The sequence below is a fragment of the Apis mellifera genome, linkage group LG3 (genome assembly GCF_003254395.2).
Source record: "Apis mellifera strain DH4 linkage group LG3, Amel_HAv3.1, whole genome shotgun sequence".
NCBI lineage: Eukaryota > Metazoa > Arthropoda > Insecta > Hymenoptera > Apidae > Apis > Apis mellifera.
Genome location: NC_037640.1, coordinates 3,836,772 through 3,862,043, shown reverse-complemented (window position 1 = coordinate 3,862,043; position 25,272 = coordinate 3,836,772). Strand labels below are relative to the sequence as shown.

Sequence of the window (25,272 nt, the reverse complement as noted above, 5' to 3'; positions counted from 1 at the left end):
AAATTTCCGCGCGCAACTTGAATCGCCGCACACCGATTCTCCACTTTTCTCCATATCGCGTATATTATATAAAATTTCAAACGCTTGCCTAGTCGATGAATATTTTTATAAACGTTTCCTTATCGATTTCTTAATTTTCTTTTGCAATAAAAACGGAGCTTAAGAAATTAGATCTTTTAAAATCGGTATAATTGATTCGTGAAAAGTTATTTTCCTTCTTTTTAAAATTCTCACATATGGACAAATGAAATACAGATACGTTGTATATATATATATATATATATATATTTTTTTTTCTTTTTACGAGGGAATAAAAATGCATGAGGACGTCGTAACGAGCTCTGCTTCTCAAGAACGCATCTTCTCGGGCTATTAAATTAATTACTGTCGTGTTCTAAAGGGAAACGATGTTCCACTTAGCGTACCGCTGATCGCTTCTTTCCGTGGATTTTTAATTAACAAACGCTGAATTTATGCACCGCGTTAACGCACGAGGTGCAGTTAGAAATTAATGGCGGCCCGCGTTAATTCGCTAAGTCAATAGTGTGAATTTCCGACCGCGTAAGGACAGTAAAGATAACCCGACCGATGCTCAGGTGCTTAATTGAATTAATGGCCGCGATTAATTAGACCTCGCTTCCATTTCGCGAGCAGATACGAGGATACGATCTCCCTTCCTCGATCGAATTTGATTTTGAATCGAATTCTTTTATTCATTGCCAATGTCAAACCACACGAATTAAACATTTTATTTAACGAAACGGTATAATTCGTTTTCCGTAATTGATTAATTTTGCCTGTCCATGATTGCTCAATTATTCTTCCAACTTTTAAATTAAAATCAGAATTTTAAAATATTACCTACTAGAGTATGACGTTTTGCCATCGACTGTACCATCCACGATAAATAAATAAATAAATAAATAAAAAAAGGATAAGTACTCTTTTAAAGACGCTTATCAAATAAAACGCGCGAAAGAAGCGGGGCCAGTGATGCAACGCTAAACCGCGGCGATGGTTTGCGACGCGATCCAACAAAGACACACGACTCCTTGTCGACGCTCGTTTAACAAGCGAGGCAAAGCAGCTGGGCCTAAGTGAAATTAATTGACTCCGATAAGTTAGCATACAGATAGCGGGCGAGTGAAGGCGAGTAGTAGCACGGGCCACCGCCCGCGTACCTTCGTTCTCGCGTGCGTTACACGCGTGCGTGTGCGTGCGCGGGGAACAACACGGGGTATGGGTGCACTATCCTGGTCGCCTGCATAAAAGGCCAGGTCTGCACATTGCCTTTATGATGCAAAGAAGGCCAGCATTAGCCGGTAACAATGGCTCGACCGTCCTACTCCTCTCTCTCTCTCTCTCCCTCTCTCTCTTTCGTCTCCTCTCCTCAACCCCTTCGGCGCCCCCGCGCCTCTTACAGTACTTTTTTCACTGTTTTCCTTCTCTCTCTCTCTCTCTGGTAACAGGCTTGTTAAAGTAATAACTCTAATTACACACCTTCGTACGAAATACACCTTCTCGCACCTTTTTTTTTTTTTTTTTGAGGGGGGCAGAGGAGCTCGTCTCGAGTTCCTCTCCCTGCTCCATTATATTCCGTATCGTGGCCGAGCGGATTCGAGTCGAAAGTTCCTGTTACCTGTACGTCGCATCCGGTGCGTGCGTGAAATAATGTTGAGCGTAACGCGCGGTTACGCGCATAATATTTGTAATAGCGTTTTCGAAAAGTAAGCGAGGAGAACAACACCCTGGCCGTTTGGACGTGTTTTCGAAGGGAAAGTGCACGGTGCTCGCTCGACTATCGATAACTATCGGAACGCGATTCGAAGAGGGGATAATTGAAAAAGGATGATAGTGGTTGAGAGTTAAATCGCGGAAGCGAAGATGTTTCAGGAAACATTTTTCATATATATATATATACATAGGTATAATAGAGATGGAAGAATATGAGATAAAAGGCTGATTGGTACGATTTAACTCGCACGTTTGGTGAAAAATTTGAGAATAGAGGGAGAAATTCCGCCCAAGAATCGGAGGTAAGGGGTAAATACGGAAAGAAAAATTGGTTTTTGAATCTAATTAAGTCGAGAGTTTTGGTGGTCGCAAACAATAACACTTTGCCTTTTTACAATGCGGTGGCGCGGTTGCTTAATACCGCATGAGCCACGCCCCCTAACTGCGCCCCCTCATCCCTTCTTCGTTACCCTCTGGCCAAACCCCACTTCCATCTATCGCGCCGATGCCCCTTTTGTCTCGCGGTTCATTTGTCTTTCTTCCACTCCGTCCTCCTCCAACCTTTCTTCCTCCCTTCCCCCCTCCCTCCCTCCTCTAATGCCCTTCCTTCTCTCTCCCTCCACCCGGGACGCCGTCTCGCGTCCGTGCCTCTTTTCTCTCTTTTCTGGCTGGCTGACTCGGCCCATCCCGATTCTCTCCGAGGGTTTCTCTCCGCAGCTTCTTCTCCCATCGGCGTAGGTCGCTTCCCCCCCCTCCTCCCCCAGAAAGGACCATAAAACGATAAATTAAACCGCAGCCAGAGGATAAGAAGGCATCGTAAAGGCATCGTTCACGGAGCACCGCGCGTTATTGCCGATCGATGAGGAAGATGTCACCCCCGACGAGACAACGTTTGCCCGGATTTACGAGGTGAAATGTACGCACAACCCGTTCCTTCTTCTACATATATATATATGTATAGTTTGAGTTGAGAGAGGGAATTTTGAATTAAAAGTAGATAAAAATGTGAGAATTTTTTCGAGAGAGAGAAAAGGATAATTTGAAAGGAAAATTGTATTATACGTGTATATCGAAAGGGTTAATTGATTCGAGACTCGAACAAGGAAATAGGAGGCCCGTTGTCGTAAAATTGTCCATAATTGATTGATCACGATCGAGATATAGGCCATCGTAGTCGTCGAGAAAGTCTATTGGGGCCCGTCGAACGACACTGCCCGTAATTGGACGATTCCATTCGAATGGAGTAACAACGGACGGAGAACTCGTTTCAGGTATTTTTCCACTCGATATCGTTATTGTCTGTCCCGGCGAAACGAACACGGCTTTCGTAACGAGCACGATTCGTGGAGCGTTTAATTTTTTCGGCCCCGACCGATCAAACCGGATAATGACAACAACAATAATAATAATAATAATCTTACACGATCGATCACGAATCGAATTTACGTTAGAATTTTTCGCGGATACGAAATAGTCGCGGATTGTAAATTAAATCGCAACGATTCGCTTCGTTAACTTCGCTCCGCTTCGTCTTCTTATAAGAAGAGGAAAAAAGAAGAGGAAGAAGAGATTTCGATCGAAACCGGGTAAGAGAGCCGGCAGCATACCTCTCTTCTCCCAATGGTATCATTATCATTGGTCGGACAAACGCGAAGAATTATATTACCCCATAATCGGCGAGGAACGATCAGAGCAGTGAGACACTTAATTTTCGCCGATTCGGCGGTATCAAACCTTCCACTGGGCCTCCTCGTTTCTTTCTCGAGATTGATAATAAGGAGGATCGAGGGAGGAGGCGCCGTCCCACGTTTTCGACAGAGGACGACGACACGCGCAGATCGACGCCCGCAATCACACAACAGAACAGGGGGGGAATAAGAGGAACAGCTTTTTTCCACGAGTCAAAACGCGATCGGTGGTAATTACGCGCCTCTCCTTTGCCCTTAATAACGACGGAACAATCCATTTAATTTCCAGGTCTTCTCTTCCTCCCCCCGGAGTCTTTCTTTCCTCGGTGCGAGGGAGGACGGTGGGAGGGAGGGGGCCGTTGAAATGACAGTAATATCGTTGCCTTGCGGTTTTGTGCACCGTGGCCTGATTATAGCCCACTTCCGCCGCGTAAACAACGGTCTCTCCCGGGACAAACCTCTTTAATGGCCTTTACCCCTCCGCAATGGGCAGCTGAGACTGTGCACTGTGCCGCCTGTGTGGGGGTAAATCGTTTCCTAACTTCGCCCTGCTAACACAACGACAACAATAATCCCGATTCTGTACCCCTTTTGTGGAAACGAATCGACGTGAAAACGGTTTCTCTTATATACAACTTGCCTCCATTGTGCGCCTCGATTTAAACGTCTTCATCTCGAGAAATCACAGGGATGAGTAATTATTTTCGAATCTAAAATTACAAAAGTTTCTTCGATTTCTTTCAGTATCTTTCACTTCGTCGCGAGATCGCAACTGTCTCCACCTCGAAAGACTCGCGGTTCAAACTTGAAAAAGAAAAGAAAAAGAAGAGGCCGGCAACAATTAGCGATTTCAATTTTCCTGCTGTCGTCGCAGCTGCCCGTCTAACGTCCAATTACTTAGCTTAGAGAAACGAGATGACGCGTCCTCCTGGAAGGGCACGAGCGCATTCCGGGCGGCTTTAAAGGTGGCGTAGCACGGCCGGGATATAATGAATTGTGTTTCGTTTCAGTTGGCTCCGAAAGGTATATAATTCCGGGTGTGCGCCCGCCTAATTAAGCGGGGAGACATCTGTAGGCCTCAGCGGCTCTCAAACACCGCGTCGGCGACAATTATACACGCTTTGTATATTAATCGAATTTACGGGTCGAGAGAGCGTTACGGACACCCGGTAAATTAAAAATCGCGGGGATCGGCGGTCTCCCGTGAAATTTATTTCGCTTCGGATCGGATCGAGAAGGGTAGAGAGAGAGGGATTAATAATCGGCCATCTTTCGATCCTTATCCACGAAATCGCGATTCGAAATTGCGTTAAGAGATATTCGAGATATCTCGGTGCGTGCGATGAAAGATAGATAATCATCCATCCGTGTCGAGGTGTGCCGTTTTTCGTTATTGTATCATCTTAGATTTCGTCGAGAACAGGTATCGATATCACACGTCCCCCTCCCCCGAAAATACAGATGAGTTAGGGTCGATAATCGTACAGGTGATACACGCGTAAGGAGTTTAATAATCAAAGTCGCTTTTCTAAAGAAAAAATTTATAAGACGCGTGCATAAGCGTCTCCATCCTCTCTCTCTCTGTAATTTTGCACTAATCTCGCGAAGAGAAAATGTTATCCCCTCTCCTCAATCGCGAACGTAATCTTTCTATCTATTACAGACGACTCTATCCACGCGAACTTTTGATCTTGCTTACTATTACATCACCACGGCGAGGAGAGAAGAGGAGGAGGAGGAGGATCGAGCATACCGTTTCTCTCGTCGAGAGGATCACGTATCTTGGGCCAAAGTAAAATTCTAACTCTAATAGTTTTTCGTTTGATTTTTTTCACGGTTATTGTGAGGCCCGGCTCTCGCAGGTGGAAGAGTTATTTTCCACTTTTGCCGGAATGTAATCTTCTGCTCTATCGCAAAAAGGCCGGTTTGCGAAGCCACGGTTTCTACGCGTTCCCCCGTTAATGCGCGCCACTCTTCTGATCGCTAACGTCGCTTCCCACATGGAAATGTGAAAGTATTTTCATTAGTATAATCGAATAGCTGGCCTCAATTTAGATATTTTTTTCTTTTTCCCCCCTTCTTTTCTTTTAATTCGAGGCTACACACGTGTAATAATTTATCGGGTATATACTCGACGATAAAAGTTTTAGAATAGGGAGAGATAAATATTGCGCGGTTGTAAAATGATGATTACGTTTTTATTGAGCGAGGAAAACTAAAAATTATGGGTACCAGAAAGAGTTATCTTAAGGTTACCATTATTAATTTTGAAATATAATGCACGCAGATGCAATCGAAATGAAACTTTGAAGGTATTTCATACGACACGGATAGTTGAGAGATAACGTTAAATTATAACCTAATTGTTTTTCGATTCTTTTCTCTCTCTTTTTTTTTTTTAATTCGAAGAAAAATCATTTATCACCCGATAAAAATATTTTGCTTTTCGGATAAGAAAAATCGGATATAAAAAAGAAATTACACCGGTTACAATCGTCAATTATTCGGATCGATGCGACACGTTGTTTGAATCGAACGACTTACGAGCGTGGATACGTAAGCGGGCTCGCAATTTATGGAAATTAAACGGAAATAAAGGAAGAAATGAAATCGTAAAGAAAGAAACAGCTGAATTAGCCTACGGCGCCGTTGCTCGCGAAGATGGACCTTCGATCTTATCGATCCAACGTTTATGCATGGATCCGCGCAGGTGTTCCACTCCCTTTAGAAAGTAATTTACGACCGCTATTACCGTACCAATAATAAATATCCCCTCTCCTTCCCGCTGCAGTAGCGATCACACTTTTCTTCCTTCATCTAAAAATGTTAATTCCCTAAGGTGTTGACCAAAAATTAACCTCGATCCGATGATTCGGTTCGTTCGTTTTATTCTTCTCTCTCGACAATGCAAATGATTTCCTCCTCGGTACATTAGACCAGTTACGAGGAGGCCATTGTGACGAAACCCGCGTTAAAATCGTTTATTCGGTGAAAAGGAGAGAGAGAGGCCGGCTCCGTAAGCCGTGTGACAAATCGGGCGACCGTTAACCGGGCGGAGGCGGAGGGCGCAGAAGAATCTGGGTGCCCGTTCGAATCGAAAATTTGCAATCCTTTATTTAGTCAACAAGCTCGAGGGACACCCGGTTCCTCCTTTTGTCGACACGACACCCTCCATTAGAGGCGAGCCAACAACCCTTAAAGGTTCGAATTCACGGTACGTCCCGAACAATCTCTCCCGTCTCGATCTCAAAGTGATGATTCGTAACGGACCGGCGGCGGAAAAAGAGTTTTTCAACGGAGAATCCTCCTCGAGATAACTCTCTAATGGGCCCTTTTCTTCCAAATTTCCCTGTCATCCTAGCCGAATACTTCTCCAATTTCGTGTACGATATAAAAACTATTCGCTCGAATCTTCCAAATTTTCCTCTCCTTTCTTCTTCAACCAATTGTCATCCTAGCCGAATATTTCTCCAGTTTCGTGTACGATATAAAAATTATTCGCTCGAATCTTCCAAATTTCCCTCTCCTTTCTCTCCAACCAATTGTCATCCTAGCCGAATATTTCTCCAGTTTCGTGTACGATATAAAAATTATTCGCTCGAATCTTCCAAATTTCCCTCTCCTTTCTCCTCAACCAATTGTCATCCTAGCCGAATATTTCTCCAGTTTCGTGTACGATATAAAATTTGCTTGAATCTTTGTAATAATATTCGAATAGAAGTACGGAATAAAGGAGGGTTTAACCGTTCATAGGGCGAGACGAGGCGCTAATCGTTGGGGACAGGCCGACACTCGTCTCGTTTCCCTCCGTGAGGAAGAGGCGAGGACGAGTGTGCCCGGGCTGCGATCTCGATATCACGATTTCACGTTTACATACGTGCGCCTCGTCAGGGGATCACCGGAGTGATCGTACTGGCCCGATCGTGTTACGGGATCCCCGTCCCTTCCAGTTCGTTCGGCCAGATTTCTTGCATGATCGCACCCGAATTCGGACACCTTCCTCCCTCCCAACCCTTCCCTTCCCCTCGTTCGGCTACGATGTATATTAATGATTCTCGTTAACTCGCGTGATACCACGTCGATCGTTCCTCGTATTATATTTATCGATTCGAGGAAAAGGATTTACTTTTTTAATCCTCGAGTGAATAGTTTTCCAATTATCTATATGAGTATGTACGATATTTAAATATTGCAATCTCTAAAGATTGAATCAGACATTTTCGAATTTTGTGAAATGAAACGATATATCTTGGAGGTTGTTGCGAAAATTCCACGTAATCCAAGTATTTCACGGGCATACCGTGGAAGCCTCTTACAGAGTTCCACGGGTTCATCGTTTCGGAAGAGATACCGTGGACCTCCCACGTTGGAAATACGATACGCGGGCGACGGGTGACGATCCCGATCACTAATTGACCGTACCGGTCCCGGCGATGATCTTTAAAAACACCCTGCGGATCGTAATTGTTCCGGACGTGAGACACCGTATCATCCTAATTTAATAAGCCACGGGGCCGAAGGTGTAATCTTTTCTACTCTTAGAGGAAGGGGAAGAAACGTTCCTCGAGATTCTAACAATCGACTGTGACGATTTTTAGATATCGAGTTTATTATTATGAATTTAACGATCCAAGATCCTTCGTTACAAAAATTCCAATCCTCTAATAAAATATTATTACGAGAGCTAGATATTTATGCAGAAATATATTCAAAAAAAAAGGAAAAGGAAATCCATCTAATTATTCCAAATAGGTTAATGACGAGCGAAAAGAATAGGATGCAAGGACGAGTTTCGAGAGGAATTCAATTAACCTGGCTGCTCCCGTGGCGGAAAAGAGGTGAGAGTTAAAAAGTGTTGCCGAAATTATCCGCCGTGGGAACTTGGAAGATATAATATACGAGAGATCCTCCTTCCTTCTTCTTCCCTTCTCTTTCCTTTTATTTTTTTCGGTCTGAAAGGAATTCGACGATTGTTTTCTAACCCGCACCGCATAGATTCAGCACGGTAGCAGAAACGGTCCGAACAGCGCGGAATACCACGCAATCACGGCGAATTACTCGACTGATTGGATCGTTTATGCTGATCCTTTGATCTCATCCTCCCCTTCGATCATATATATATATATATATATTCGCGATATGCGGCCAGCAGTGTTCGGCTAGAGTTTACCTTTGGCCAAATAAGGACGGAATAAAATAAGGAACGATGCCCGTTCGGAGGAGCTGCGGTCAGGGACAATCAGCCTGGCGAATTACCCGATATGATTGCTACTGAAATATTCTCGCCGACAAAGGTCGAAAGTTTCTCCGTTCGTATTGGGGAGGCGATATGTGTGTATGCCGTCTGTTTGCACAACCAACTCCGTTCCAAGTATCGAGGAAGAAAAATGAGACGCGAATAATTATGCTTGTAGAGAGATCGAAACGTGTTCCTGGTTAGTGATCTCTCGTTACTTTTTCTAAGAAAAATTTTTCGAATATCTCTTTTGTAATTTTTTTCTCCACCTTTAAGAGGAGGTTGATTAAAAATTCTTCGAGCGTGCGAATGAATTGAACGAGGATTCGTCTCGTTATTCCATCGAAGATCGAGTAATTAATTACTACGAACATTTTCCTAATCCAAACAATCTCGAAAATTTCCTCCTCCGAGATATGAATTTTTCAACTCTCCTCGACGTTGAAGAGAAAACTGTTAATACGCATCTCATCCCGCCGGTTTATTATTATCGACGATAGAAGAGAGAAAAGAAGGAATCTCCCACACGAAATCCGCGACAAACGCATGCATCTCCGCGCACAATTAAGAACGGATAACTGTATCAGTTACTGTATCGTGCATTAGCCGGTATTGTCAGCAACGTGTTCATGGTATGCTTATGCGTTACAACCGAGACGCGACGTGAACGTGTTGCCCCTCGAAGAAGAAGAGGAGGAGAGGGGGGGCAGGTGCGGAGAGGAACACGCCGATTAAGGAGGTGTCTATGGGAATTTATGCCCGCGTTAATTCACCGGCAACAACAACCGGTGGTGAGGGGGGAGGTTTCAACGGAAGATACGATCCTTCGTTATAGTCCTTTGCTCTCGTTTAACCGCGGCCAATAACGAGGCGGGGGATAATAAAGCGGGGACGATAATGACAGCAAGAAGGGAGGGCCCCATTACTCTTATCGTCATCTTCGAAACGCGCATTCCCATTGTCATGCACTGGAAAATTGCCTCCTCTCCTCCTCCTCCCCTGGCAAAATGTTGGCGAAACACGAAAGGAAAGGGGGGAAGAAAAGGTGAGGTCTCTTTCTTCTTAACGTGTCTTTTTCTCTAATTTGATTTTCAGGCCATCTGATATTCAACCGAGACGTAGTTATATAGATCGGGAGTGGATCAAATATTTTTTCTTTATGATACATGGACACGAAGATGTTTCAACGAAAAGTAATTAAATCGTTCGATTCTGCGAGTTTTCGAGCTCTAACATTTTTTGGCAAAGAGAATATCCATCTACTTTTTCACAACCGATAAATTTCACCAATAATTATTCCTGAAATAATATCTGTCCAAATATCTTGTATATTTCTTTCGAAATTTTCGCAAAAGAAGTTATTTCTTTCCATTCGAGAAACCAATATTTTTACAACATATTTTACGTTTACCTACGCGTTTGTACAACACGCAAAATATCTATTACTCGACGTTCACTTCAGCGATCCTTCCACGATCCTACGATCGAACGTCCCTATGGCTACGACGACGAGGAGAGGGCCACGAGGAGAAATTAGCGCGTGGTCGCAAGTTTAAGCGGGGAAACCCCGCGGGACGTATTATAGAGGAGAGAGGCACAAGTATTGGCCGTGATGGTGGTGGTTGTAGATGGATTCGCGGCGAAGTCGGTGCGGAACGACGGCAATTAATAGCGGGTGCCTATAGGGTGCCTGCGGAAGTAAAAATAAAATGGCACGAAGCTCGCCCCTTTGGCGGCACTACGGCGGCCGAGTCATTAAGCGGGCGGGGGAGGGGAGGATGGGGGAGCAAGAGGAGAAGGAGGAGGAGGAGGAGGAGGAGGAGGAGAGGGCATTGTATAATATCTCGTGCGTTACCGGCGTATGCATGCATGCACTACTGCCTTCTTTCTCGCTCGCTCGAGAAAGGCACGAGCCGAAGTTTCTAATTGGCCGCGATCGGTTCGTGTCTCGTTTCTTTCCTTTCTTTTTTTTATCATTAATCGATTAAAATTCGAACGAACGATTTGTAATATTTCTCTCTCATTCGCGGATTATTCTCGATTAAGAAAAAATAGGGATAGATATTATGAGGATTCTCTGAAGAAAGAAAAGAGGGATTAATTTTTATCGGACGTGGACAAGGAATGTTGATTTGACAGGCGATCCAAGACGAATCGTTCGAAAATGATCGAGGGACAGGGGGGGTACGGACGAAATCGAGGACTGATCAGGCCGCGATCACGAAGCCAGCCTCTTCTACCTTAATGAAGGTAATTAAGTTTTTCTGCATCTAGAAGTCACCACCACCGCCGCGCGGTTGATGGATGCTTTGCCCGATCTACACGTAAGTGGTAGCATGCAAGGGGAGTGGAGGGGGCCAAATAGACCGAGAAGACGAATGAAAAATTAGCTCTTCGAGAGCGCGTTTTTGCCACGACCCTTCGTCACTCCCGGCGATTTTATTCCCGCCTAAGGTGTATATCGCCTTCGATGCACTCGTTGCACCATAGAAACGGAACGACCCCGCCGCTTCTCCAATCCGATAAATTACACTTTACTACGCGGCGCGGGCCACGGATTTAAAAATCCATTCCGATCTCCAATTTAATACAATCGGAGGAACTTTTTTTTTTTCCCCCGCCTTGTTTCCTTCAAATCTAGGTAAAAAAAGAACTAACTATTCCCGTGAAAATAAAGTAAATACTTTTTGTAATTAGTTAGTAGTTAGTTTCTAATCGACTCTCTTTTGTAACATTAAAATAACTTCGAGTTAGATAGAAGATAAGGTGGAAAATTTGAAAAATTAACACGATTTTTATCCTTTTATAATTTGCAATTCAGTGGAAATTGAATTATAGAAATATGAGTAACGGTATTAAATGATTAGAGGGTTATATTTCTGTAGAATACAGCGATGTAATTAATTATTAATATAAATTAGAAGTCGTAAATTAAAAATCAAAGCTATCCTAATCCCTCCAATTTTCTATACCGATGGTTCAATGGATTTAATAAAATTTAAAAAAATTATCTTTTCATACGATCATCACGCATATGGATCACACATCTACTTCAAAGAGTTAAGAAGAGTCGATTATTTAATGAAAATGAAATTGTACATTTTTTCGTATCCTAGAAGATTGAGAGCGCGAAATTAGAAAGGCTAGGGATGATTATTGCGTTGCGATTTTCAAAGGGAAAAGGGTAAATCGATGAAATTCACCGGCCTTAGTCCGGATGAACCGGCGAGATCTCAATTTAGCCGGAGTTGCTTTCACTCGAAGAAAAGATTAAAACGATTACCAAGAGGAGATTGAGGAACGAGATGGACCGAGATACGGTAACGGAAAGAGGAAACGATCGGCCACGAGAAGTTGATAGCTGGAATTCTTGTTAGTCGATTGCATCATTAGCGAGAACCAAGGGATAACGAGAAAAAAAATAGCTTGGTGAAGAGCACGGGTTTATTTTATATATATATATATGTATATATTTGTTGTTTATTTCATACTTCTTCTTGAATACTTGTACAGAATGATTCATAAATGCATTATCCATTATTTATGGCATGAATTTATGGTTTGTTCCAAAAATATCTGAATATCTTCTTGAATATTTCTTATTTAATTAATTATAAATTCTATTTTTTTTATAAATTATTCGTAACTAATTGCATTCATTGTACAAATATTCAGATAGAAATTAAATAATTTCACAATCTAGATCTAATTATCTTCTTTTTATGGATAAACGCGTAGAGATTGTACGATATATATTCCTTTAAATGTATAATTTTTAATTATATATTTCCTACAAAAGGTATCAAACGTAATTTATATAGAAAAATCATCTATACTGCTACTAGATACTACTAGATACTAGTAGCGTAGTATCTTTTTTTAAATAATGCAAAGAAAAAATAGCTTATGAGTAATTCTCATTTATAGGATAAAATTAGACACCCTATATATTCACGCAGGTACGTGTCGGTATGCAGATCGGTGCTGTTTTATCAATCAAACATAGCCAGAGAGCTACCTGCCGTGGTAGAGTTCGAGGAACTCGCTAGAAAACGCACATTCATCAAAATAGCAATGTTAAAATCACGTTGGAAAGTTACGGGAATATATATTAGAGACGTGTAATTTCAAAGACACGCGTAAATTTTAAATTACGACAAATTTGCATGATAAATATAGGTAGGTAAACGCCACCGCGCGGAAGTTTATTTCCTCGTGAAACGGTATACGGTTTACAAATATGTCGTACGACGTACCTCGATCGACGAGCAGAATATACCCCTTCCCAGCGGAGAGGAAGCGATGAAGCCTGATCCTGGTTGGAGGGATCGTAAAAATCTTGGGTATTGCCGGATCGACGAATTCATCGATGAGATCGAGCCGACGAGTCGATGTAGGGACCGGTTAAAGACGGAATGCGGTCTTGCCGCAAGAAAGACTTTGTAACCGATCAGCCAATCGACTCTCTCACAAGCTTGCGCAATGCACCGTGGAATGAGACACAATGCGCCGATGCACTACCCTCCTTTCGAATCATCTCTTTTGGAAGGACCATGATGACCACACACCACGAATCTTTTACGATATAAGTTACTTTAATGAAGACTTTCCACACTTTCTTTTAACTCTCGTGATTCGAATAGATGGATCGTTTTCGGCACAATTGACCAATTAGCGGTTGGCCAATCGCGTTGATCGAATTAACGAAAATTACTAGGTTAGGATTTCGCTTCGAAAATCCGATTGAAATTGCGAATAATTATTAGTTATAAACTTTCGAAATAAAGGCAAAGATTAATTTTGATAAACTAAAGATTACTATTAAACAATCAAAGGGAAGTTTTTTCTGCTATAACACTTTTTAATCACACACAAAAAAATTGAACAACGTAAAACGGTTTCAACGCACGTCCGCCATTTTTTTAACTGAACGCCATCTATAATATCGTTGTTCATCTATTTTCTTTTTATTGCAAAATTTGTAATTTTTATTCGTAAAAACTTTGAAAATAAAGAAAATTGAACGAATTTTTTAATCAAAAAGTCAAAAAATTTATCGAGAAAGTAATTAACAATGTTTCTATCGAAACTAAATTTTTAAATTCGACGTTACTTTAAAGATAATTTAAATTTAATTTAAGATAAATTTGAATCCGACATTTTTGAATTTAAATTCTGCCATTTTGAATCTCTCTCACTTTCCAGACACCATATTTCAAAGATAAATCGTAAAATATCTTTCGACAAATATCAGATTGTAAATTCTCGAGCGTTAGACAACTTTCGAACGAAAGATTTTGATTAATCATATGGAATTCGAACAGAATCAAATATCTTAGTACCGTAGAAGGCTACGATGTTAATTCCTGTCATCGGAGACACTGCAATCGATCGGAAATCAAGCCTCTAGTGTCGTTTGCGTAATCTTCGAAGGCTAAATCCACATATAATATGTGGCAAGATGCAAAAGTGTTAGTCTCCTTTCTTCGTTTCTCCTTGCCGATCGTGGCCCCCTTTTCATCGTTGGGGCGCCTTACATCTCATACGGCCCTGGCCACACGTTACGGGCTTCAAACCACAGAGCCTAACGTTCCCATATGTATCATATGTTCTGTCCTACCGTACACTGTCACGCGTACGCACACCTATGCACGCATGTCAATTCTCACGCACTCGTGCACGCACATCGACCACTTAAGTTTTTTATAAAATAAAAAACATCAGAATTTCTGCTTCAAAACAATTAGATCGCGCCTTCGAGAGATTTTGAAGATTGAAGGAATTATATTATCTCTAATCTTATTAAATTTTTATTATATAATGTATTTATTATATAATGTATTTTTATTATATAATGTAATTTTTAAATTAATTTATTTTACTATGAAATATATAATTCATATTCACGAAATATTCTATTCTATTTGTTGTATTTTTTTACATATTTGCTTCAATTATTTGAAACAAACGAATAACATTATCGATATACGTAAATAATAAAAACCTAGCATACATAACAATACTTACATAAAATTTAAATGATTTCAAAACTAGATAGATGGATATTATGTAAATTGATTTATTTCTGCATTCACAATGTTCGTATTACCTAACCTATTACATACGAACCCGATAATTGAATGACCGTGCGAAGTTTTTAAAGTCTTATCGTACTTCTCATCACAGATGATAATCTCAAAATTCCACTACCAATTAAATTTAAATCTATTCGTACACGAAATTATTTAATTTCACAGAGAACGATGCGATAAAAGAAAAGTGAGAGACATCGCGTCGGACGTAGAGATACAGGAAACCATTGCGGGGACATACTCTAACTGCTATAGAACAGGTTGCGGTCATTGCGGCATTATATTCGTTTACTTTACGTTAATCATGGCGTTTTATGGTAATTCAATCGCGTCTTTCCCGTGCGTCTGTACACTCCCTTCTGTCACCCGTATTAGTTCACAATCTTTCATTCTGCAATCGATCCTTACATCTACATATACATATATATATATATCGATACAAGGAATCGTGCATACCGGTAATTCGATCGATCTCAATCGATAGATCGATTGGTCGTTGTAGTTGCCCTCGGCTAAACTCGTGGCTCGTCGATCAAAACCTTGTCCCCATGTAAGGAGAACCGATTTGTTCGTTAATAATCCTTCGTCGTTAGTGCTTAATTAATGCCTCTCATAATTAGCCTTCTCTAGGAGAAGAATAATCTGTTCTTTTCTTTTTCTTTTCTTGTTTTTTTTTTTTCCCCCTATTTAATAATCACTCCTCTATCAACGATTAACCGGTTCTAACCCCACTTCTCCAACTTCGACCAGAGTTTAATGTCTCTTTGATCTCGGCTTATTGGCTGTTTACGATATACCAAATGATTTACGATCTTTAGAACCGTATGTCATAAATCTTTCTCTTTCTCTCGGAATAGAGCGCGCAATTTTTCTACGGAGGATCAAACGATTCGACTCGCTCGCGTTAACGCGCATCGAGCCGTGTTACTTTTAATTGTACACCGTGAGCTGAAATCGCGCTTGTTACCGCGTCGTATAACGGGCGTACAACGCCCTTTAAACAAGCTCTAGCTGCCTCTCGAACGGATAATTCTTCTAGCGCACGTGGGTAGAGCATTAAAGAGCTTGATCCATTACGGGTAATCACTTCTGACAGTATCGTGGCGGACAAAAGTCATTGCTCCTCCGAAGGACTGGCCGAAGAGGTTTTCTTGAATATTTTTCGACACATAATACTCTGGGCGGTTAGCTCCGTGCTCGCTCCATCAACTTCGATCAAATCCTGCAAGATGGAGAGAAAGAGAGGTCTCGAGGGTCTCGATAATAAGCTTAGACATCATCTCTCTTCGGGATAAGGAGGAAAGGGAAGTGTACGACCGGGGAAAGAGAAGTTTTGTGGTTACGTCGCAGTTAAAATGTTTGTCGTATAATTTCTCGGACGAACGATAGATGATACTTTACTTTGTTTGTAAATCAAGAATAAAAAGAACGATTTTATCGATTTCGATACGATATTTTGGGAAAAAATTTCAAGAATAATGACTGGATTGCAATTTTTTATGCAACTAATATACTAATATCTATTCAACTAATATGTAGGATATATAAAATATTATTAGATTTGTATATTGTAATTTTCATTATAAGCAAGGTATCAATAGATCATAAGAATAATTTTTTCATAAGTTGTTATACGTTACCATTTACTTAGAGGAAATTAATTTGTAATTTGAATTTTAAAATTTCAAGTTTTTGAGCGAGAAAAAAAGATAAAAGATCGATTGGTTTTTCATGTATGTATAAAACGCGAAAGGAATCAATACCCGAAGGAAAAAAATAATAGAAGGAAGAAGACAAAGAAGTTGGAAGGGAAAAGGAGGAAGCCAATGATATTTTTGTGGTAGCGCAAAGTTAAGGCCGTGGCCGCAGAGCAAACGTCGGTCGGCCGTAATCTTCGGTCAATTTCCGAGCAAGAGGCAAGCAATCTCACTGTGCAAACAAAAAGGTGGCCACCGTGGGGTTATCTTTCGAAAAAGGAACGAGATGAAAGGAGATGGAGAGAATCACTGATCGACCCTTTGTCGGCCCTTCAACCGAGAGAGTCTGTTCCAGTGGCAATCGCATCGATAATTTCACTTCGTTTCTCGACTACCGTACAAATCCCCCTTGTAAATGCAATCCTAGTATCCCCTCGTGTAACCTCTTCCTCATCCGATTTTTCTAAAACTTCCCAACACTTCCACCCCGCACGTCCGTCTACGTGGAATTTTCATCCACTCCAATCACGTAAGATAATCTACCGTGTTTTTGCCGTGAGAACGTAAGATACAATGATTCGATGGAGAATATAAATTTATATTCTTTTTGTTTTGCTCATAGAATTATCTAGTCTAATATTATCGATCATTTCGTCCATTCAAATTAACGATCATCCATCGAATCGATATCAAAAGGAAGAAAGAAGATCTCAAGAAACCTGTGTGAAGTAGAAAAAAAAGATAAGTATATGCTGTTTAACACATTCAATACATGATAACATGAATATATACCTCATGGAAATTTTCTATTCTACGTGTAAAGATCCTGTCACCAGTATGCGTAACAATTTCATCGTTTTTCATCATTTTATAACAAATATCAAAGACTATAGATGTCATACATGACTATAGATGTCATATTGAAAATGTTATCCAAGAGATAGTTAATCTAGCTCAACAAGATCTAAGAAAAGAACAAATAAAAAAAAATCAAAAGAGATCTATTAGATAATTTTGTATAAAATAAAGTGTATAAAAATATAAATATTAAATATAAACTTACAAACAAAAAAATGATACAATGAATCTTTGAGAAAAATGAGTCAAGAAAACTATGTTAAACATTACCGAGGAGAAAATGGAGGGAAATGCAGAGAAGATAGTTGATAGGCTAAGTAAATTGCCGTAACTTCGACGCAGGCAATCAGTTTTCCATCATGACTCTATTACAGGCCGATCTAATTAATGCCTCAGAATTTTTCTTATCGAAAGCGGATGATTCCGTGGAGAGTGTAGGGTTAAGACATCGGTCGATCGATCTTTCCATGCGCCGGTGAAAACAAATGAGCTTCGGACAGGCCGAGGTTCGAAGCGGTCCTTTTGAGGCCCTTTTGATGCCCGGCAGCTCTTGGGTCAGGCTGCGCCATTCACGGTAGCCGTTCGGTCTCCTCTGACCCCCGACACTTTTCTTATTTCTCTTTTACCCTTTTTTACATCATCCACCCGACCATCGCCTCATTCCCTACTGGAACACCGTAATGAACCTAGCGGAATGGACAATGGTCCTGCTACGTCCTGATGCCTCTCGCCACCAGAAAGGTTAATAACGATCCTCCGCGATCATTAGTAATTACCCTTTCCCGCTTCTCGCCAAATTTTCGCTCTAACTCTCTTCTTTTTCTTTTTTTTTTTTTAACTCTCACGATTAATTTTCACTCACATTCAAAATATGCAAAACTTCTGTCTGATGTTATCCATATGTAACATTTTTTAAAATTATCCATAATATCTGTTTAAATAAAATAGAGATAAATAGAAGAATTAAGTAGCTAATAAATTAAATAGCAATTAAGAAAAACCAATAGATTTTTTTGCATTATTTTAAAACACGAGAAAAACGTTTACTTATACAACTATTTTTTTATTGCTCGACGATTTATATAAAATATTTTAATGATTTACTGCATGATTCATGAAATTTTTATAATTCATACATGCATGAGGCGGAAATCGTCGGAGCAATTTGCAAGTCGGTGCAATTAGCATCGCGAAGATTCATTAAGTACATCTCGTTTGAGCAACCAACTTTTAAAATGTTGCTTTAAAGCGGTACAATTAAAATCGCGGTTGTGGCCGATTGCGGCGTAAACAAAAAAGAGAAGGGCAGCAAATTACGACAATAGCTTTTGCCTCGAACACGCGTACAAGTATTGTCGATGTAATATTGATTAATTACAATGTAGAGAGTGTCGGCTTGTCAGGCAGACAGACACCTTCGGCGATTGTCCGCGATCATCAAGGCTTCCATTAACAACAAAGGGTTGTAGCATGTGTGTACGTGGTGGTCCTTGCCTTTGAAATTTTATGACTCCCAAAAATGAAATCATACTCTGTCAAATTTCTGGCTTATACTTTCATAAGTGTTGCAAATAGAAACATCTGTGTTAGGTGTAGCCTAACAGCTGAGGATAGTCTTTTCCGGATAACGAGATTTTTATTCGTTTCGGAGCAGATGTTAAAAAAGTCGTGTTAAAAAAGAAAAAAAAAAAAATTTCGATAATGATAGTAAGGATTATACGACCTGCAAGCGTGCTGTTGTTAAGACTATTTGGCCTTAAATCTTCTTTTAAAAGGATAATAGAAAAGTTATCGGCGTCGTTACAATAGAGGAGGGTGTCTGTAATTAATAGCCTTTTCAACCACTGACATTTCAACCTACTTTATTGATGTAGGATACGAGGTAAAACTGTTGCTTTCATCCATAGTATTTTCATTTCTATTATCATTGTTTCTTTTTTGAACAAGCTTTTTATTTTTTGATGAATAAATAATTTGTAAATTTTAGAATATACCTACAAAATTGAAGAAAATGAATCGTAAATAATTATATGAATTCTTTGTTTAAATATAATCTTAATCTAATTCTTTTTTATTAAACAATTATATTACTTCAATATTTAAATTTATTTGACAAATGATAAATATATTTTTAAAATATGTAGGAAAAATAAGTTAACACATTTGCAATTATTACCTTATTCATTGTTCAATACTTATTCTGAATGTTCCTCAAATAATCAATTCTTCAAATTATTTTCCCAATTATTCACCTCGCCTCAAATTCCTTTAATTGACCAAATGAAAAACATAATCATCAACTGAAATAAGTTTTATATATATGTATAATTTATTTTAAATTATTTTACGTAATTATTTTTAAATTAGTACTTAAAATAAATTTCACTTAGCTCTGATTGATATACGAAGCTAATTATTGATATATATTTTTAAGAACCAAACAGCGAAAGCATTACAAATACCTCTTAAAATCAGAAGATGGAAAGTTCTTTTTTCTCTAACCCCCTTCTTTTTGACCCTAAAGGGTAATTAATTAAGTTTGACTTACCGCATGAATTACAGGGAGTCGAAGTCAATTAATTAATTGTAATTTAGCCTACCCTTGCGAACCGTGCTCTAAGGGGATTTTGTCACCTTTTAAAAGCTGTTACGAAGACTCCGCACTTTCAGGAACATAATGAATATCCTTTCAAAGCAACCGTCTTTCGACCCTGTAATCGATTTATATTGTGTCAGAGAAAAATCTGCTTTTAATAAATGCATAATTTAGTATAAAAAAAATAATAAAAAACATAACTAATAAATTATATTATCAAAATTAATAATAATTCTATTTTATATAAAATATTATAAATACGTAAATTATAATAGATTATATACGAAATAATTCTTTTATTAGTGAAATATCATTTCGAGAGAATAAATTATCTAATCACCTCAATTATCAATATTATTTTCGTTTTTTAAATATAATTTCGAGATAGAAAAAAAAAGCACAATTTTAAACAATAAGATACTTAAGATTCTATTATTTAATTGTAAAAAATATTTCGAAGCTAAATTATATATAAATGTATAAAACACAAAAAAAAATAAAAATTTGAAAAATAAAATTGATTTTACACGTTCAAAAGATTTTCTTATCGAAAAATCTATATGCATGCAAATTTTCGTTGAAATCAAATTTTTCAAGATGGATGAATATTTCCTTGATGGATGAATACTTCCTATAAGATAACGTATAAAAATTTTTGACTGACCGTATAATACTTTATATTTAAACTGAAAAATCTTTGCTTTTACAAATAATAAACCACGAAAAGGATACGAAGACCGATAGACGAGGGTAGTTAGAGAATAAGCGGGAATAAAAGAAACCCAGCAAGAGTAATGCCTAGGGAAGCAGTTAAATTCGTTGCATGTGTGCCCTCAAGAGATTTCTACTCGCCTCTATACCCTTTGTTCTCGCGTTAGGTAAGCTTTTGTTTCGGTTATACGACCGAGGACACCGCAGGCCCAGTCCAATAAAACGAAAAACAGATCCCTTTACAATGCCGTGCATTTGCATAATTTCGCGTAATCTCCGCCATTTTCGCTCTTCGCGAATCTCTTCGCTCTTTTGCCCTCAAGAAAAGAGCTAAATTAATTTACGAGTGCAGTTACTTGTCTCGACTCGTATATTCAAATCTATAACACGAATTTTCCCTACCAATTAAATTCCCTACCAATTTTTGAAAAATCTTTCAAATTTTTCAAGATAGATACGAGAAACGAGTAAAATTTTCTAAAGAGAACAAAATCTACGAGCAATGTAAAAACTTTGGCAAAGCATTCGATGAAAACGTTAAAAGTTGTATAGAAACAATGAATAGTGAAGAGAAAGTGGAATTATTACATACTTCTTTTATCATAGATTCAGATTGAAGTATTTAACATCCATCGAAATGTTTTTAACGTAACATACCTCGAACAATCATGTTGGAATAATCTATCTGAATAATTAAAAATAATCAAAACTGTCCATATTGTCCATGTTACTGTTATTGGCAAAAAAAGAATATGAATTTCGGATAAGTTTCACAGGTTGGTAAGACAACGAATAATAAAGGAGAATGGAACTTGCAAGCGAGATGAATTCGAATGATTAAGAACGATTGGATTGTAGGTGCTCGGTTCAATTATAAGCAAGACACGCCATTCCCTCGTTATATCGTGCCAACACTAGACTACAATGACCGAAGACGCTGAGCACACCGGCGTGGACGCAGAGGCGCGAACTTTTAATACGTGTGAACGCTCCTTTATTAGTAGCGTGACCAATCAGCGCTGACGCTATTAATCAAACGTCTAACATCGTTCTGTGTACGCCGTATACACACCCTACCGAGTAATACACGAACCGTTCTTCTTACAATTACTTGCGTATGTATATCTATGAAGTTTCGCAAATTTCGTGTCCATATTTTCACGAATCAATCGAATTTTTTAATACGTAATAATATTGGCGATAAAATCTCAATTATCAGAACGATCGATTATTGGAACATCGATTAAAGAAAAATTCGATTATGAATCGGAATTTTTTGATAATAGTAATATCGACGATAAAATCTCGATTATCAAAACGATCGATTATATTGAACATCGATTAAAGATGTTAAAAAATTCGACTATAAAATTAGAAATTTGATCAACGTAGTATTTGATTATCTGAATTGTTATTTGATTGTTATCTAATATAAAAAATAAAGAGAATATTGTCCTAAGATTTATTTGTTTTCACTATACTAGTAACTTCTTTTTATCTTTTTTACTATTCTTCGTTTACATTATGTTTCTAAATTATTACTAAAATCTCTAGGTTAGATTTTTTATTAGGGATATTTTCTATACATATCGTAACCTTGACGAAACGAAAACGTATTTTATTAAAAATTGATCATTATTTTTTATTAAATTTGTGAAATTAATTCTGTGCTTTAGTTTTAAAAGTATATTATAGTAGTTTAAAAGTATATTTAGTATTTATATGAACAAAAATTATATTATTTATTAATTTTTATTTTTTAAGATATTAATCATTAATTTGACTTGTGATGTTTCGATATTCTATATCATCTTTCGAACAAATTTCAATTTACGTAAAATTAATTATATTTCTTAAATTTCATTTTTCATTTTGAATTTAAGATAAGATATAATTGATTAATTATAAGAACTACGAGTTAATTTGTTAAATTCAATATTATCAATTACGATTCTACTTGTGAATGTGAAAGAATAAGGTGTAAAGTGATGTGAACATTGAAATCAAGAAAGAAATCTCTTTTACTTTATCGTTCATTTAATCCAAATACGAATCTTTCCTATGAATTAATTACAGAAACATTTCCGGCGTAGTGAAAGCGGAAGTAGCGTGTAAAAGAAAGTTTAATCAGTGCAATATATGTAACGAACAATTCCATACGTAATTTTTTTCAACGGATATCTGAACTGAGTCATCATGGACATTTCTTTCTCCTTTTAATTAAAATGATTTACGATATTCAATTAGGATAGACATCAAACGGTATTTCGTGATAAGTTCCAACAGTTTTTAATTCGTTAGATAAAAGAATCCAACTATTTTTTTTTCTTTTTTGTCAAAATTCAATTCCATGTACTGTTCGTATCCAAGTCGATTAATTAATCAAGTGTTTTCGCGGCGTGACACGTTTCTACCTGAGATTCTCTCGTATATCTCGTTTGTGTTTCCGTAATTAACGCGTTGAATTGTTCCATATGATGCGACACGGAAACTGGAATGCGTGTTAGTGCGATCGTAACACGGCAGTCCCATGACTCGATCATATGCAAATCCAAATGCAATCTGGCAGAGCCGGTGACAACGAGTAACGGTCGAGAAACCTTAGGTGATCCGAGGCGATCGAATTTCGAAATCGACACGACTGCATCGCATAATGGCCATACAGTTACAGGTGTGTCCAAATGATTGTTTCAGCTTTTTATTGCTTCTGTCTCCGAGATATAACCGTGAATATACGTTGAATTAAGAGACGGAAGTTATATCTATGAGATATCGTTCCTACAATATAATATTCACAAGTGGATCGAATAACTTTTGAATTTTGGTTGTATCGGTTTTATTACGTTATTAAAAATGAGAGATAAATTAAAATAATGAGAAAGGAAACTTGGAAGTATTTCTATCATTTTGCCTCATTACAATTATGATAAAGTTGCAATGTTCAATTGGTTATATATGTGTGTTTGCGTGTCTAGTTTGAAAAGGAGCAGAGACAAGTCACGTAAGAATTGAGGAGAGGAAAAAAAAAAAAACGACAAATGTAGGAAGCGGAAAATTCAACGCTATTTCATTTGCTGCGAGATATATAACTCAGATTATACGGTAAGTTAACAATCTTATTTTTCACAACGATGATTTATAATATCTCGACAATTACTTCCAACTTCCATAATATCATATCAATTAAAGGTATAAAAAAAATTAAAGAAGTATGTTTAAATAATAAAAGAAAAAAAAGAAGTAAGTACATTTTTTTTAACGAATTTAACAAATTAATAAGTCTTTATAATTTTTTAACTTTAATTTATGTTTTAATTAGAATGCAAAGAGATTCTTCGACGTGCCATAAATTGCGCTTAAATCGTATCGCAACTACGAAAAGGCAAATTCTGCTCCAAAAACACTGAATGAGGCGAATATATCTACTTACTAATCTGATCATCGTTGTTGCCTGCCAACTTGTTTTTACGATTTTGATATTTTATTAACACTTTATTGCGGCAATCTTAAGATATTCGTTACCGAGGAGGAAGTTCGTGTGTTAATATCAAGATCCAGAATATACGTATGTATAAAAATGAAACAATTAAGAAACACATTTATAATAGCAGCAATTCCGCACCATTATTCGTCAATTTTTAAAACTTACTCATCCTCTTTAATTAGATGAACAACATGTGTGTCATATACGAGTGACAATAAAATCCTGGACACGTTGGAAATTTGTGGATGAGGATGAGCGAGAGGAGGAAGAACAAATTCATTAGATTCATCGATAATTGCAAGGGAAATATCTTCGGGAACTTCCCACGATAGAATCTTTAATGCAGCCACTTTCTTACCGAATAATTTAACAAACCGAAGCACCTTTAATCACGAAGTTTTTCCCCTTTCTCCGCCTTTCTTCCACCTTTCCGCAATAATTTCCCTCTTTCAAACGAGCAACGATGGAGGAGAGTGGGGGGGAAGATAGCGAAAAAAGGTGGAAGAGAACACAGTAGTTGTTTAAAAGAGGTTCAAAGCGACTGACGAACAAATTACCGGGAAGTTTACCAATCCCGCACGCTTCTGCCCTTCCTCCCACTCCCTCCTCCTCTCACTCTATCTCCCTCTCTATCTCTTCTCGAACCCACCCTTCCTACCACCTTCGTTGTACTCGCCTTTTTTATATATTAATCCCACCGCAACGACGCGCTGATAATCTTGGAAAGGGCTGTTTTAAATTGGCTCCTTTGACGCGATACGCCGCGCGATGAGTTTCATATCGGAATAATTTTCGAGTATCCTTCCCCATCCTCCTCCTCCTCCTCCTCTTCCACTCATCGCTTCCTTTTTCCTTCTTTTTTCAAACTGCCGTTTTTACCACCGCCGTCCTCCACCACCACCATCATCGATTCGCTAAACGTCACACTGTTGATCGCTGCTCCTTCCAATTATATGCCATTCGAATTCTCTAGCAAACACGATATTGTGTAATCCTTCGTTTTCTTTTACGATTTTGTCGACTATCATTGGTTAATCGTTTGATGCCAACGAATAAATGAAAAATAATTTTGATATTTTATAATTAATTTATACGAATAGTAATATGATTCTAAAGAAATCATATCTTCATTCTTATGTAAAGGTGGTAAATCTGAATGATACTTCTAATTTAATG

General features: G+C 38.4%; 2 long non-coding RNA genes across 8 annotated transcripts; one reads left to right on the top strand and one right to left on the bottom strand.

Moving 5' to 3' along the window:
- Positions 1–14,721: 14,721 nt before the first annotated feature.
- Positions 14,722–25,272, bottom strand: LOC100577303. 7 transcript variants are annotated; one of them, XR_001702484.2, is made up of 8 exons: positions 21,270–21,944; positions 19,906–20,016; positions 19,768–19,823; positions 19,482–19,605; positions 18,653–19,299; positions 17,576–18,236; positions 17,240–17,411; positions 14,722–17,166 (listed from the first exon to the last, which is right to left on the bottom strand). It is a non-coding gene; the product is annotated as an uncharacterized LOC100577303 (long non-coding RNA). The 7 variants fall into 7 exon arrangements; XR_001702487.2 differs by lacking the exons at positions 19,768–19,823; positions 21,270–21,944 and adding an exon at positions 24,455–25,272 and having other exon boundaries at positions 19,854–20,016; XR_001702485.2 differs by lacking the exons at positions 19,768–19,823; positions 21,270–21,944 and adding an exon at positions 24,043–24,139 and having other exon boundaries at positions 19,854–20,016.
- Positions 22,538–24,460, top strand: LOC102655011. Its single transcript, XR_001702491.2, has 4 exons — positions 22,538–23,283; positions 23,588–23,714; positions 23,932–24,177; positions 24,279–24,460. It is a non-coding gene; the product is annotated as an uncharacterized LOC102655011 (long non-coding RNA).